Source organism: Kryptolebias marmoratus, linkage group LG22 (assembly GCF_001649575.2).
Source record: "Kryptolebias marmoratus isolate JLee-2015 linkage group LG22, ASM164957v2, whole genome shotgun sequence".
Lineage (NCBI taxonomy): Eukaryota > Metazoa > Chordata > Actinopteri > Cyprinodontiformes > Rivulidae > Kryptolebias > Kryptolebias marmoratus.
The window spans coordinates 25,781,164-25,792,742 of record NC_051451.1 but is presented as its reverse complement, the minus strand read 5'-3'; the positions used below and the strand labels follow the sequence as shown (position 1 = coordinate 25,792,742).

Here is an 11,579-nt window from a genome sequence, read left to right as displayed (position 1 = left end):
GTGTTGCTTGTTTGGCTTTTAGTTGACTGGCTAACAATTTGTCAGCTTTATCGCCTGATTCATACCATTTCTGTTTGATCCTGAAGAGAGAGTANTTCTACTTTTTTTGAAAATATGGTGTTTAGCTCATATTTAGCTTTAAGTAGTTTGTCAACAGTTGATGGGTTAGAATTCTCTGAGTAGTCCCTCTCCAATCTTTTTATCTCGTTTTCATATAGGTTTATATTTTGGGAGTCTTGTTTTTTGATCCAGGATGAGTGCTGAATCATTATTCCCCTAATATACGCTTTGAACCCGTCCCAAATTGAGTTTTGGTCTGCGGTATTATTATTGATCGTGAAGTATTCAGTAATTAGTCTTTGGAGTTTTTTGTATACTTCAGCGTCATTTATTACGCTGGTGTTCATCTTCCATCCGGTAGCCCTTTCATAGTGAGATCCTAATTGTAGGGTCAAGTCTATGTGGGCATGATCGGTTAATGCTATTGAACCAATACTGCAGTTCCCAACATTTTCAATGGAGAGTGTGAGATCAGAAAGTAGTCTATCCTACTGTAAACTGAGTGCCTATTTGAGAAGAAAGTATAGTCTCGCTCTGAAGGGTTTAAAAGTCTCCAAACGTCTGATAAACCAGTATGTTTGCACAGATCTTTGATCACAATTGAGGTATCTTGAAAGGCATTTTGACAGTTCAAAATGTAATTAAAGATATCTTGCATTGTACTTCTTACAAGAATGTAAATGCAGCTATCTTGAATTGTCAAATAGTCAAAAATGTAGTTGTAATTAGTCAAAATTCATTTTTAGATATCCAGAATTTTATTACAGATTATCAGAAAAAAAAGATTTTATGTTAGAATGGCCTGCCATAATGTTTTGTTTACTCAGTGATACTTGTAGTTTATTTGCAGTGAACGAATCACAAGTCACATTAGCTCAGGCGTCAACAACAGTCCCTTCCCACCTGCACAGTGCACATTGCTGTCGTTCAGATTCACAGTGAGTGAGTCACAGGAGACAGATGTTCCACTCCTTGCTGGCTCACTTGCGCTGAGCTCAACTAAATTGAGAAAGGAACAAATCAGTTCATAAAGTGATTCGGTTCAGTTTGTTCACTTAAAAGATTTGTCCATTTGAATGATTTTTTTGTGAAGGACACAACATTACCTCAAAGCTCTGACTACTCATCTGAGGAGGTACACTCAAGAAGCAGAAGCTAGGAGAATAAACAGGGTATTCTCCACCACACCATCCAAAGTGTATTCTCAATGGCAGGGGAATAACAAGAGAGTACATCCACCCAGAGCTGAGACCGAGCAATACTGGAGAAACATATGGGAGAAGGAGGCATCACACAGAGACAATTCCCCATGGCTTCAGGATCTAAGATCTGAACACACTAATTTCCAAAAGCAAGGACCAGTAACCATAACAATGGCAGACAGTCTCAGGAATGAAAAGCTGGACTGCGTCAGGGCCTGACATGATCCATACCTACTGGGTAAAAAAACTGACTGCTGTCCATGAACACCTAGCAGGACAAATAAACCAGCTACTGATGGAAGGGACCCACCCTGAATGGTTGATCATGAAAGACCCCCAGAAAGGGGCAATTCCTTCCAACTACCAGCCAATCACTTGCCTCTGTATATCATAGTGGCTAAGACGAATAGGCACATTGGTCAATACCTGAGCGAGACACAGGTGGGGTGTCACCCTAAGTCCAGCACCCTGAGACTGTACACTAAAAGAAAGGAGGGAGACAGTGGAATAGTGAGCTTTAGAGCCACTATAAAGGATGAAACAACCAAGATCCTGGAGTACATCAAAAATAAAGCCTCTAATGATGTTCTACTAAGTGAATGTCTCAGGCAGCAGAAACCCAATATGGAAGAGGAGAAAGAGGAACCATCATGGAAAGATAAGCTCCTGCATGGCATTTACAACTGGCAGATTGAGGAAGTGGCTGATATCAACAAATCCTACTAGTGACTAGAAAGGGCTGGACTGAAGGACAGACAGAGGCACTAATCATGGCAGCACAAGAGCAATAGAGGCCAGGGTCTATCATACCAGGCAGGACCCAAGATGCAGGCAGGCAAAGCATATATGGAACACCATAACCAAGTGGCTGGAATAGTGTACAGTACAGAAACATCTGTACTGAGTTTGGACTGGAAGTCCCACAGCCACAGTGGGATATTCCACCTAAGATGGTGGAGAATGGCAGGGCTAAGATACTGTGGGACTTCCAGATACAAACTGATAAACAGGTGATGGCTAACCGACTGGACATTGTTGTGATAGATAGGATACAGAAGAAAGCTGTGGTGATAGATGTAGCAGTCCCAAGCGACTGTAACATCAGGAAAAAGGAGCAAGCTGGAGAAATACTAAGGGCTAAAAGAGGAAATAGAAAAGATGTGAAGAGTCAATGCCTCAGTGGTACCAGTGGTCATCGTAGCACTCAGTGCTGTGACCCCCAAACTGGAAGAGTGGCTCCAACAGATCTGAGGAACAACCTCAGAGATCTCTGTCCAGAAGAGTGCAGCCTTAAGAACAGCTAAGATACTGAAGATAACCATCAAGCTCCCAGGCCTCTGGTAGAGGACCTGAGGTTTAAGTGAAAGTGGAACCACCCATGAGGAACAAATAGGGCGAGGTGAGAGTTGTTTTGTTTAAGAGACTGATGGGATCTTATAGAAGAATATTACTTCAACTTAAGGTGATTAAGGTGGATCATCTTGAGGCAATAAATATGAATCATGGATGTGTTTAATTTTATACACATTGCTTAAGTACTTTGGTTTACATTTATTTCTTATTTTTGTAAATAAATACTGATGATGTAAAATATTTGTGATGTACAGTCCATTTTTTATCATTATTTTAATCTATGGCTCTGGTATCATGCTTTTTTTTTTAAATTGTAGTGTAACTGCAGCTTCTTAAGGATGCAATAAAGGGAATATGAGTGTAAATGTATTCACATTTCTAAGTACATTCCTCTGATATTTTATACTTAAAAAAAATTATTAGTTCACATGATTTTAAGTTTTAGTCAAAAAAGATAATTTTACTAAAGATTAGAAACAATAAGGTATCAATCATCCAACCATTGTCTTTACACACTTCTCCTTTCCAAGTTGCATAGTAGCTGGTGCCTATCTCCAGCAGTCACTGTGTGACAGTGCTACGACAGTTCACAAGTCTATCAAAGGGACACAATGAAACACTCCCACCTCGGTACAACATGTATGTTTTTAGCCTGTGGCAGGAAACCTGAGAACATGGATTAAACCCATGCATGCACAGGGAGAATATGCAAACTCCCCCCACAAAGTCCTCAGTTGGAGACGATCCTGCGATCTACTCACAGCTCTAACCACTGCACTGTAAGCTATCACCTATACATTATTTAAGAGATTCAATTATTAAATGAAAATATATCTCTAAACAAACAATACATTAGGGTTAAATATGGTGACTGAAATGCCAACATTTAATCAACACCTAAGTGCAGCACACAGACTCATTTAAGATGGAAGTGGAAATTTTAACTTTGTGTCATTTGTCAACCCAATGTTTATTTTAAATTGTTACAGCACCAGGTAAAATTATGACATAGTGCAGTAGTACATAGTACAGCCCTACTGTAAGTAACCAAGGTTTTTTTCTTATTTCATGAAATGTAAAATCGTAGAACTAAATGTGAATGAACATTTTATTATTGATGTAAACTAACTGGTTTACATCTGTTTTAACACTTAAATTTGTCATTAACATTCCTGAAACTTTTGGGCTGTTAATAGACTAATTTAAGTTTAGAAAAATGTTAAAAGAAAATAAATTCTGAAAACATATCAGTTTTTTGCAGTGCAGTTCACTTGTCAGTAGTCCTTATAAATCAGTTGTAATAAAAGCTTGCGAGAAATGTTCATTGCAAATATGAAAAAGAAAAATGATAAAAAGAGGAGATAATCAATGTTACCTGTGAAATGTGATACAGTTAAATTTGCCATCTTTAAGTAGCTGACAAGTTAAAGTCATAACTCTGAAGGATACATTCTTTCATCACAAAGATGTTCTGCTCCACGTGCTGCCACTTCCTCTCCAGGTTTGCCAGCTAAAATGTCACACAGATACAGACAAAAACCAAACCTTATAACAGGCATATTCTATGCATCCAGTCAGTTTTAAAACTATGGATACTCTTCCTCCAGATAACTTCCAGCATTTTAATATTCCACCACCAGGTCTCCTTATAATCTTAATAATATGCATGTATGTATGTACGTACACACACACACACACCTACACACACACACACGCATACATACATATACATTTTGCTTCTCTCTGCTCCTGGTGGAAGGCAGACGTGTTTCTTTTTTCTTTTCTCTCTGTCTCTCTGTCTCCTGAACTGGAAGATCTTCACATATTTGGGTTTTTGATAACAGGATTTTTGTTGTTTGGATTAAGCAGTTACCTGACTTATCGTCAAATTCGTTTGATGGGTTCGGCGGTCAACAATCAACCTGTGTGGTTACGGGAGCTGAATCGCAAGTTGGACTGAATTGCGGTTCTGGAACTCATAATATGGGTTACATCTTGGAGAAAGTTGCTCGCTTGAATCAGGCGGAATGGCCCCGGAATTTGGCTGTTTGGATTCCCCATTGAGAAGCAAGACTTTCAAGGCAGACAAAAACATGTCTGCTTGAACCAAAACAATTACTGTTTGTGAATATTGGCTCCCCTAGGCTGACCTTGGTCAGCCATCTTGAAATTTCTCCCCAGATTTTTTATGTAAACAAGATGCTCTGCTCCCTCTGCTTAAGGACATCTGTGGATCTGCTGTTTTAGCTTATTTAGCCTTCCTGTACATTTAGTTTAGTTTATTTTATCTTAGCTTATACTTTAGATATTGTTAGATTCCTAATTGTTGTTTAGTTCAGCTTTAATTTTATCATGATTTCATTTAGATTATTTTAGCTACTATTTTGACTGTCTTAGCTCATGTTTAGATATGTTTAGTTTCATGATTTTATTTAGATTATCCTACATTTCATTTAGATTATACATGATTGATGTGTTTTTCTTTTTGTGTTTCATTATGTACCTGCTGTATTGGATTCTGTTTTTGTTTCTGTTGTAAAGCGCTTTGGATCGCCTTGTTGCTGAAAAGTGCTTTATAAATAAATCTCACTTCACTTCACTTCACTTTCATCATTGTCTTATTCTACTTGTACTCACGATCAATTTCCTCCTCCTTCTTTTTCAACTCCTTGTATTTCTGTTGACACTCCCCTTGTGAAAAGAATCAGAGAGAAGTTACCATTTCATAAATTAAAGTAAAAGAGCTAGTTGATGTTTCAGTTGGAACAAAATTGTTTTATGAATTATCTTAATATATTGTCATAGGAAAAAGAAAATTCACCCACCTTTAACCCTAGTGTTTTATATATCAGGACTCAATAAAAAAACATCTGTATTTTACCAGGTTCTAAAATTATTCCCTTGATGCTTCAATAGAATTTAGGAAGGAATAGCCACCGGTTGCTTTCAAGTTTTGCTGCCCATCAATCTGAAAAAGATTATAAGACCCTTTTCAAATAATTTAAAGACCATCTTTCTAGAGTGAAAACAATTATTCACAAATGGAAAACATTAATGGTACTCCTTCATGAAAAAATTCACAAAGTAAGAAACAAAGTCCACAAAAATATTTTTCAATTTTGTGCCCTTCATTTAGAAATTTGCAAGCAAAATGTGCTTCCAACGACCATGTACACTTGTTAATCTATGAAACCAGCCAAAGTGACTGAAAATTGTTAACAATGGCAACGTCTACAAAAGAGCCAATTGGGATAAAAAAGCCCCACAATTTTGATGTACTGATGTGCATTTACACTCACATTTGTTGAGTAAAGTATACAGAAAAAATGCTTTGTTTACATTGAATGCATACCTGCATTTCAGAATTGAATATTAATGTATTTGGAAAACTGCTGAAGTAAAGTCTTTTAAAATCCACCATTTGATAGAGTTCAGAATATCTTCTTTCATGTTTGATTTCATAGTTTGCAATGTGTACCTTTAGGACAGGGGGTAGAGTGGACATCCAAGCAACCTCACCAAGGTCAGACCATGCAATGCTCAGGGAAATTGCAAAAAACCCAAGAACTCCATCTCAGATTCTTCAAACCTCAGCTAGCAGGTCAAAGGTTAAAGGTCATGAGAGGACAACTAGAAAAAAGACTGAACAAATAAGGCTTTTTTGAAGAGTTGCCAGGAGAAAGCCTCTTCTCTCTAAAAGGATCATGGCTGCATGACTTAGGTTTGTAAAATTGCAATTGAATAAACCATAACACTCCGAATACAATGTTCTTTGGACAAATGTGACCAAAGTAGGGATTTTAGGCTATAATGCACAGCACCAAGTTTTGCAAACAACAAAACCAGCACACCAGCATCAACATTTCAAAATTACGGCAAAGCATAGCTGTGGAGAGCTGCTGGTTTGTGCTTGTTTTGCAGACACCTTACAGCAGGGGTGTCAAACTCCGTTCCTCGGGGGCTGCTCTCCTGCATGTCTTAGATGTGTTCTTGCTTTAAAACACCTGGTTTAAATGGATGACTTGTTAAAATGCTCCTGGAGAACTTGATGATTTAGTGAGGAAGTAATTAAACCATTAGGTGTGTTGGAGCAGAAAAACCTAAAACTCCCAGGACAGCGGCCCTCGAGGCCTGGAGTTTGACACCCCTGCCTTACAGTTATTGAGTTGACCATGAACTCTGAAGGATTCTGGAGTCAAATGTGAGGCCATCTGTCTGACAGCTGAAGCTTAGACCAAATCAAGTCATGCAACTGAAAATTTTTCCCAGAGCAGCAAATCTAAAACAGATTAACTGAAAAAGGAAAAAAACAAGGTATTGCAATGTTCTAGTCAAAACCAATCAAGTCTAAACCTCAACCCAATTGAAATGCTGTAGTGGGTAACTTAAGAGAGCTCTGCAGAAACAAATGCATGCAAACTTTGAATTGAAGCAAGAGTGAATTGAGTTTTGAATTGAAAAAAAAAAAGAGTGGGCAAAAATTCCTCCACAATGACGTGGAAAGATGATTACTGAAACATATTGCTGCTGAAAGAGGTTCTACAAACTCATTTTTATGTCCTGATACACAAAAGCCTAGAACTGAAGGAGGGTGGACATTTTTTCCCTATGGCTTTAAAACTATAAATGTGAAAGCAGTGATATAAAAGTTAACATAAAAAAAATCATTAAAAAAAAAAGGGAAAATGATCAAAATGCAGCTAAATGCTTAAATTATTTATTTATTTTTTTTAAAGAGGAAAATGGTACCTTGAGCTGCCTCAGAGTCCTGCTCAAGGTGTCGAATCTCCTCTATGATTTGTCTTCTTCTGTCCATGATTTCAGTAAGCCTGAGTGGGCACACAAAAGGCACAGATACATGATTTTACAGATGCATTTACGTTTCAATGCAACTAATCTTTATGATGGAAGCCAATTTTATATGTTCTCTTTGTTCTGCATATTGTTTGTTGTTTATTAGTTACTCTTCTTTGTTTGGGGTACTTGAGATGCTGTACTTGACTTCTTTTATTGACTATGGCTTATAAACAATACAAGGTTGTCACACTTAATGTCGATGGTTTGACAAGCCCCATTAGGAGAGGTGAAATGTTGTCAAAAGGCATAAAAGGAAAAAGCACAGATTATATTCTGGCAAGAAACCCATTTAAGTAGCCAAGAACAGGAAAAGTTAAAATAGTTAGGTTTTAAACATACCTACTAACCATCATCTAATCTGGTCACAAAAGGGGAGGGGCAAATATGATGCCAAATTTGATCAATTTTGAGCTACAGACACAAACTAATGTCTACCCCCACGCAGTAAAAAGTCTTTCTTTAAAGAAAACCTTTGAATTGATTATATCCCAATCTGAGGGAACTATGATTTGTGCTGGTGACTTTAATATGATAATGAATCTTAATCTGGACACAACAAATCATAAAATAAAACTCACAAGCACTGAGAAATGGATTAAGAGAAAAATTCAGGACCTAGGTACACTGGATATTTGGAGAGATTTTCATAAATATGAAAGACAGTATACGTTTTTCTATTACAGACTTGACCCTTTCATGCATGAATAATGATAACTTCAGCCAGGACTTTTTCCTGTAGTGCTTTTCTTTCTCTTATGGCATAAGAAAGGGTGAAAAAGAGACCTTTTTTCTGAAATCCATCTTGGATTTGAGAAAATTTTGTTGCACTTGCAGTGGATAGACAGCCAGTACATTGCATTATCCACTAATGTCCACTTTAGTGGTCTATGCACAGTTATAATATATATAGTTATATAATATATATACAAAAAATGGCTTTTAAATAGCTGTTCACTGCAGTGACCACTATAAATGAAAGGGATAATGTATACTCCAGGATTGACTACCTATTAACGTACAACTCAGAAAGGAATAGATTAAAAGAATGCAAAATAGGTCATAAAGATTTATCAGACCATTCCACTGTTCACTTAAAATTGAATTTGGATAGTAACCATAAAAAACATTATGGAACCATTATGTAAGTATGTTAAATAACCCAGTCTTTACACAATAGATAAAGGAGGAGCTGAAAACATTTGTAAACAATAATGATGGTAGTGTGAATCCAATATTGTGGGATGCCAAGGTGGTTCTGAGGGGCTTTAAAATATCTGAAACAGCTTCTACCAAAAAGGCAACAGCTCAAAGCCTCCTAAACCTGTTAAAAAAAAGAAAACACTCTGAATTCAGAACAACAACATAGTAAAACAAGGAACTCACACTTACTTTTACAAATGAGGAAAATAAAACAGAAAATTGATTAAATTTACTGTGAGGAGGAGGAGAAAAGGTCTAGCTTTACAAGACAGAGATGTAACAAGGCATGTTCTAAAGCCTGAAAGATCCTGGCTTGGAGGCTGCACAAACAACAGTCAGATGCTTCTGTTTATAAAATAAAAGACCCTATTGCCAAAAAAAGTTACATTTGATTTAGAAGAAATAGAAAAAGCATTTGAAAATTTTTATCAATCCTTATATGACCAGCCTACACCACTTGATACTTCTGGAGTTGATAACTTCCTGAAACAGCTAGATCTCCCTTCCCTGGGCAGATTACACAATGAGAAACTGATCAAACCAATTTCAACCAGGGAAACTGATCAAGTTATCTCCTCTTTAAAACTAAGTAAATCCCTGGGTCCTCATGTTTTCCTGAGGGAATGGTATAAGACATTTAAAGAACAATTAACAATGATGGTTAATACCTTTAACTTCATCTTGAGGGAGGGTGTTTCACACCCGTCTTGGAGGGAGGCCACAAGGACAGGCAGGATTTGGCACAATGTGGATCCTACAGACCAATCAGTGTTTTGAATCAGGATTATAAAATACACTGCTCAAAAAAATAAAGGGAACACTTAAACAACACAATATACCTCCAAGTAAATCAAACTTCTGTGAAAGCAAACTGTCCACTTAGGAAGCAACACTGATTGGCAATCATTTTCACATACTGTTGTGCAAATGGAACAGACAACAGGTGGAAATTATTGACAATTAGCAAGACACACTCAATAAAGGAGTGGTTCTGCAGGTGGGACCACAGGCCACTTCTCAGTACCTATGCTTTCTGGCTGATGTTTTGGTCACTTTTGAATGTTTGAGTGCTTTCACACTCGTGGTAGCATGAGACGGACTCTACAACCCACACGAGAGGCTCAGGTAGTGCAGCTCATCCAGGATGGCACATCAATGTACGCTGTGGCAAGAAGATTTGCTGTGTCTGTCAGCGTAGTGTCCAGAGGCTGGAGGCACTACCAGGAGACAGGCCAGTACACCAGGAGATGTGGAGAAGGCTGTAGGAGGGCAACAACCCAGCAGTAGGACCGCTACCTCCGCCTTCGTGCAAGGAGGAACAGGAGGAGCACTGCCTGCAACATCCTTCAGCATGACTGGTTTGGCAGTGGATCTGTAATGGTGTGGGGTGGCATTTCTTTGGAGGGGCGCACAGCCCTCCAGGTGCTTGCCAGAAGAAGCATAACTGCCATTAGGTACTAAGATGAGATCCTCAGATCCCTTGTGAGATCATATGCTGGTGCGGCTGGCCCTGGGTTCCTCCTCATGCAGGACAATGCTAGACCTCATGTGGCTGGAGTGTGTCAGCAGTTCCTGCAAGATGAAGGCATTGAAGCTATGGACTGGCCCGCTCGTTACCCCAGACCTGAATCCGATTGAGCACATCTGGGACATCATGTCTCACTCCATCCACCAACGTCACGTTGCACCACAGACTGTCCAGGAGTTTGTGGATGCTTCAGTCCAGTTCTGGGAGGAGATCCCTCAGGAGACCATCCGCCACCTCACCAGGAGCCTGCCCAGGCATTGTAGGGAGGTCATAAAGGCACGTGGAGGCCACAGCTTCACTTTAACGTGTTTTAAGGATATTACATCAAAGTTGGATCAGCCTGTAGTGTTTTTCACTTTAATTTTGTGCGTGACCCCAAATCCAGGCCTTCATTGGTTAATAAATTTAATTTCCATTGATGATTTTGTTGTCAGCACATTCAACTTTGTACAGCACAAAGTATTCAATGAGAATATTTCATTCATTCAGATCAAGGATGTGTTCCCTTTATTTCTTTGAGCAGTGTAAATGCTACCGTTTTAGCTAAAAAGGAAAATCAAACAGCTGTCTTTTTAGGTATGGATGTGCAGAAAGCCTTCGATTCTGTGGGCTGGGAGTTTCTTTATAAAGTTACAGAAAATTTGGTTTCCATAATAATTTTAGTAACAGTATTAGAACATTATACATATGCCTTATTGCAATAATTCAAGTCAATAGGAGCCTTTTTGAGACCATAAATCTATGACGGGGATGTCACCAGGGTTGTCCAGTCAGCCCAGGGCTATTTAATTTGTTTATAGAGCCACTTGCTCAAGCTATAAGATGGATCCCGACTTACAGGGTATAACAATAAGGGGAGTACAAGATATTCCTCCATGCTGATGATGTATTGGTTGGTTTGAGAGACTCAGAATCCTGGCCCCAGGGTGATGGAACTGTTGCAAACATATGGTGAATTATCAGGCTCCACCCTCAGAGAAAAAACACAAGCCCTGGTTTTTACTTTTAACCCAATGGCCAACCTCCAAACCAAATAAATTCAATTGGGATTCCAGCTCTATTAAATATTTAGGGGTAGTGCTCATAAAAGACTATCTACTCAGCAATATATGTATAAAAAAGGATTTAGCTAGATGGACTTCCTTACCTCTTGACTTAGGTAATAGAATTATGGTGATGTGACTTCCGGTTTGATCACCAGCACGATGGCCGCGCTGTGAACGAGCTCCTGAGGAAACCCAAGAAATAGAAAACCTAACCCCATTAAACACGATGCAAACTTGTTCTAAGTGGTGAATAAGGAAGGGGGTGAGTGAAGTACACCAAAACCAATGCTTTGAATAGTTAAAAAAGTAGAAGCTTAAAGTTGGGAAAATATC

General features: G+C 38.5%; 1 long non-coding RNA gene across 1 annotated transcript; it reads right to left on the bottom strand.

Moving 5' to 3' along the window:
- Nucleotides 1-5,210: 5,210 nt before the first annotated feature.
- On the bottom strand, nt 5,211-9,428 carry LOC112450108. The gene is made up of 3 exons (XR_003038667.2): nt 9,341-9,428; nt 7,365-7,444; nt 5,211-5,306 (listed from the first exon to the last, which is right to left on the bottom strand). It is a non-coding gene; the product is annotated as an uncharacterized LOC112450108 (long non-coding RNA).
- Between the last annotated feature and the right edge of the window lie 2,151 nt (nt 9,429-11,579).